The sequence below is a fragment of the Nicotiana tabacum genome, chromosome 10 (genome assembly GCF_000715075.1).
Source record: "Nicotiana tabacum cultivar K326 chromosome 10, ASM71507v2, whole genome shotgun sequence".
Taxonomy (NCBI): Eukaryota; Viridiplantae; Streptophyta; class Magnoliopsida; order Solanales; family Solanaceae; genus Nicotiana; species Nicotiana tabacum.
The window spans coordinates 159,780,568-159,786,567 of record NC_134089.1 but is presented as its reverse complement, the minus strand read 5'-3'; positions in this window follow the sequence as shown (position 1 = coordinate 159,786,567).

The window sequence follows — 6,000 nt, the reverse complement described above, 5'->3', positions numbered from 1 at the left end:
TTGAGTCAATAATCAATCAATATCAAAATCCGTAAACATGATAAGGATGATCAACATAATGATTCACTAGTCTAAGCATGGATAATATGATCACGGAAGGCAACAATTACAAGAATAAGACTCACTCGCATGCTATGACCCGACAACAACGCATAAGTACTCGTCACCTTACCTATACGGCGTACCTAACATTCAGACACATAGCAAATAGACAAATAAGACCTAATCCCTCAAGCCAAGGTTAACCACGATACTTATCTCGCTCTAACGGCCAAACGCAAAGCTCAACCACGGGTTTTAGTCTCAAACGAGCCTCCGAGCCAGTAGAATCTAGTAAATTACCAACCAAATGATTCAAATAAAGCCTTAGGAACTACCCATGATTGCAAAGAACTCAATTTAGGCTATTTTTGGAAAAGTCAACACCTGGGTCCGCTTGGACCAAGCCCGAAATTCAGACCAAAATTCGATTAACCATTCACCCCCGAGCTCGGTTATATAATTAGTTTTGGAATCCGACCTCAATTTGAGGTCTAAATCTCCAAATTTATAAAATTCCTAGTTCCAACCCAAAAATCCCCAATTCCACCATGAAAACAATTGATTTTAAGTTGAAATCTTGTAAAATAAAGTGAAAGATTAAAGGAAACTAGTTTAGAATAACTTACCAATGTTTTGGAGAAGAAATGGTCTTTGGAAAATTTCCTAGAGGGTTTCCTGTTTTGAAAGTTTTGAAAAATGAGCAAAAATCCCGTTTAAGTCAAGATTTACCAGCTGCAGATGTCGCAAATGCGACCTGGGCTTCGCAAATGCAAGAAATCCATTGCATTTGCGAAGAATCCCACATTTCTGCTATCTTCGCAAATGCGACCCCACGATCGCAAATGCGAAGATTGTCCCTCCCTTACCCATATCGCAAATGCGACGAATATTTCGCAAATGGGAACCCCTCAAAGGTCGTAATTGCGATGCCTGATCTCGTAAATGCAAGATCAGAGGCCTGCAACAATATCAGATACACCAGCAATTCTTCCAACTCTAATTTCACTCCGTAGCCTATCCGAAACTCACCCGAATCCTCAGCATCTAAACCAAAAGTGCACACAAGTCTAAAAATATCATACGAACTTGCTCACACGATCAAATCGCCAAAATAATACCTAAAACTACTAATTTAGCACCAAATCAAATGAATTTTTTAAGAAAACTTTGAAACTTCTAATTTCTCAACCAGACGACCGAATCACGTCAAACCAACTCCGTTTCACATCAAATTTCACAAAAAGTCATAAATATGGTATTTGACCTATACCAGGTTCCAAAATCAAAATATAAACCCGATATCCAAAAAGTCAAACCTTGGTTAAATATTTCCATTTCATTAAGCCTTTAACTTTCAAATTTCGAAAAAGTCCGATATCTTAGGCTAGGGACGTCCGATTTCAATTCCAGGCCTACACCCAAGTCCCAAATCATGATAAAGACTCACCGAGACCGCCAAAACACGAATCTGGGTCCGTTTACAAAAAATATTGACCGAAGTCAACTAAAATGAAGGGTTTAGGTAAAATTTCTTATTTTTATCAACTTTTAACATAAAAGCTTTTCGGAAACATGCCCGGACTGCACACGCAAATTGAGGAGGGTAAAAAAGTGATTTTAAGGCTTAAAAATGCAGAATTGAGTTCTAAAACATAGATGACCTTTCGAGTCATCACATTCTCCACCTCTAAAACAATTGTTCGTCCTCAAACGAACATAGAAAAGTATGTGGGCTGGGGTGAAAAGGTGGGGATATCTACTCCGCATGTCCGACTCGGACTCCCAGGTAGCTGCTTTAACGGGCTGACCCCTCCACTTCACTCGTACTGAAGGATAACTCTTCAATATCAATTGACGAACCTGCCGGGCTAGAATAGCCACCAGCTCCTCCTTATAGGTTAAATCCTTGTCCAACTGGACAGAGCTAAAATCTAACACATGGGATGGATCACCGTGATACTTCTGAAGTATGAACACATGGAACACTGTATGGACCGCTGATAAACCAGGTGGTTTCGCAAGTCTGTAAGCCACCTATGCCACCCGCTCAAGAACATAAAAAGGTTTGATGAATCTTGAATTCAACTTGACCTTCTTTCCAAACCTCATTACACCCTTCATGAGTGACACACATAGCAACACTCTCTCTCTGACCATGAATGCAACATCATGGACCTTACGGTCGACATAACTCTTCTGCTTGGACTGAGTTGTGCGAAGTCTATCCTGAATGATCTTAACCTTATCCAAGACATCCTGTACCAAATCTGTACCTTATAATCGAGCCTCCCTCAGCCCAAACCATCCAACTAGCGATCGACACCGTTTACCATATAATGCCTCATAGGGAGTCATCTATATGCTCGACTGATAGCTGTTGTTGAAGACGAACTCCGCTAGTGGCAAGAACTGATCACACGAAACTCCGAAGTCTATAACACAAAAGCGAAGCATATCCCCCAATATCTGAATAGTGTGCTTGGACTGTCCGTCCGTCTGAGGATGAAATGCTATGCTCAGCTCAACCTGCGTGCCTAACTCACGCTGTACTGCCCTTAAGAAATGCAAGGTGAACTGCATAATCACAAATGATAGACATGTTCACACCACGAAGACGAACAATCTTGCGGATATAAATCTCTGCCAACCGCTCTAAGGAATAGGTAACTACCACCAAAATGAAATGCGTTGATTTGGGAGTCCAACAATGACCCAAACTGCATCGAACTTCCTCTAAGTCCGTGGGAGTCTAACAACGAAATCTATAGTGATACGCTCCTACTTCCACTCAGGAATATCTATCTTCTGAAGCAAACCACCAGGTCTATAATGCTCGTACTTTACTTGTTGACAATTTAGACACCGAGCCATATATGCCACTATATCTTTCTTCATTCTCCTCCACCAATAATGCTGCCTCAAGTCTTGATACATCTTGGCGGCGCCCGGATGGATATAATATCGGGAACTGTGGGCCTCCTCTAGAATTAACTCACAAAGTCCATCCATATTAGGCACACAAACACGACCCTGCATCCTCAAAACTCTATCATCTCCAACCGTAACCTGCTTGGCATCACCATGCCGCACTATATCCCTAAGGACAAGCAAATGAGGGTCATCATATTGCCGCTACCTGATGCACAAAAATAATGAATACCGAGCGATCGTACAAGCTAAAATACGACTAGGCTAAAAAATATCTAACCTCATGAACTGATTGGACAAGGCCTAAACATTTAGTGCAAGCGGTCTCTCACCGACTGGAATGTACGCAAGGCTTCTATACTCACTGACTTTCTACTTAAAGCATCGGTCACCATATTAGCCTTCCTGGGATGATACAAAATTGTGATATCATACCCTTTCAATAGCTCCAACCACCTTTTCTGCCTCAAATTGAGTTCCTTTTGCTTGAACAAATACTGCAAACTCCGATGATCCGCAAATACCTCACACGACAGCCATAAAGATAGTGCCTCCAAATCTTCAATGCATGAACAATGGCTACTAGCTCTAAGTCATGGAAATGGTAATTCTTCTCATGAACCATCAGTTGCCGCGACACATATGCAATCACCCTGCCATTCTACATCAATACCACACCAAGTCCAATACGAGATGCGTCATACTATACTATATAAGGCCCTGAACCTGTGGGCAACACCAACATCGACACCATAATCAAAACAGTCTTGAGATTTTGAAATCTCGCCTCACACTCGTCTGACCATCTGAACGGGGCATCCTTCTGCGTCAACTTGGTCAACGAGGCTGCTATAGATGAGAACCCCTCCACAAAGTAATGGTAATAACCCGCCAATCCCAAGTAACTCCGGATCTCTATAGCTGAAGTGGGTCTAGGCCAGTTCTTGACTGCCTCAATCTTCTTAGGATCCACTTAAATACCTTCAACAGACACAATGTGCCCCAAGAAAGTGACTGAGCTCAACTAAAACTCGTATTTTGAAAACATAGCATATAACTAGCTGTTTTTTAGAGTTCGAAAAATGATTTGAAGGTGCTACTCATGCTCCTCTCGATGCGGGAATAGATCAAGATATCATCAATAAGCACAATCACAAAGAAATCCAAATAAGGCTTGAACACTCGGTTCGTCAAATCCATAAATGATGCTGGAGCATTTGTCAACCCAAATGACATCACTAGACACTCATAATGTCCATACCGAGTCCAAAAAGCTATCTTAGGGACATCGGATGCCCTAATCCTAAACCGATAGTAGCCAGACCTCAAATCGATATTTGAAAACACCTTGGCACCCTGAAGTTGAACAAAGAAGTCGTCAATCCTTGGCAATGGATACTTGTTCTTGATGGTGACTTTGTTCAACTGCCGATAATCTATACATATCCTCATCGATCCATCCTTATTCTTCACAAATAACACGAGCACACCCCAGGGCGAGACACTAGGTCTAATAAAGCCCTTATCAAGCAAATCTTGTAACTGCTCCTTCAATTCTTTCAACTTTGGCGGGGCCATATGGTATGGTGGAATAGAAATGAGCTGATTGGCCGAAGCCAATCAATATAGAAATAAAAATCTCTGTCGGGTGGCATCCCCGACAGGTCTTCAGGAAACACCTCTGGAAACACACGAACGACCAGTACTGAATCCATGGAAGGAACCTCCACACTAGAATCACGGACATAAGCCAAATAAGCTAAATAGCCCTTCTCGACCATATGCCAAACGTTCACATAAGAGATAACCCTGCTGGTAGAATGGCCTAGAGTCCCTCTCCACTCCAATTGAGGAGACCCCGGCAAGGATAAGGTCATCGTCTTGGCGTGACAATCTAATATACCGTGATAAGGTGACAACCAATCCATCCCCAAAACAACATCAAAATCAACCATATCTAGAAGTAAGAGATCTACGAGTCTCAAGACTCCTAATGGTAACCACATACGAATGATAAATGCGATCTAAAATGATAGCATCTCCCACAGGGGTGGACACATATACAGGGACACTCAAAGAATCACAAGGCACAACCAAATATGAAGCAAAATAGGATGATACGCAGGAGTAGAACCCAGATCAAATAAAACTAAGACATCTCTACTGCAAACTGAAATTGCACTTATGATAACCGCGTCAGATGACTCAGCCTTAGGCCTAGCTGGAAAAGCATAGTATCGAGGCTGGACCCCACCACTCTAAACTACATCTCGAGGACTAGTCATGTCTGGCTGGCCTGCACCTCTAGCGGCCTGACCTCCACCTCTAATGCTCCGACCTCCACCTCTAGATGGCTGAGCAAGCGGTGAAGCACCTAGTGCTGGAACCATGGCACAAGAACCCTGATGCTGAGAATTGCTTGATGTTTGAGGGCAAAACCTAGCAATGTGCCTCGGTTCACTACAAGTATAATAAGACCTCGACTGATATGACTTCTAACCCTGAAACTGACCCTATCGGCCTGGGTAACCACCCTGAAAACTCTGGAGCGGAGGTGCACTAATAGGAGCTGGTGGTGCACTGTAGGCTAGCTGATCAGAATAATGCATATGAAGGCCACGACCACCTGAAGCATAGTGAGAAACCTGGAGTGCTGAATGAAATGGCCTAGTAGGATGACCACTACCAAAAGTACCCCTACCTCCAGAAGAGGCACCACTGAATCTACCAGAATGACGAGGTCTCTTGTCAAATCCCTGACCACTCTCCTGAGCTAGTACCATCTCGACTCGCCTGGCAATATTGGTAGCCATTTGAAAATAAATCTCAGTCTCCGTCTCCTTAACCATCTGCAATCTGATAGGTTGAGCAAGTCCCTCAATAAACCTCCTTACCCTCTCCCTATCAGTAGGAAGTAGAAGAATATCATGACGAGCCAAATCCACAAATCGGGTCTCGTATTGAGTGACGGTCATAGAGCCCTGTTGAAGATGCTCAAACTGCTTCCAATAGTCCTCTCTCAATGTGACA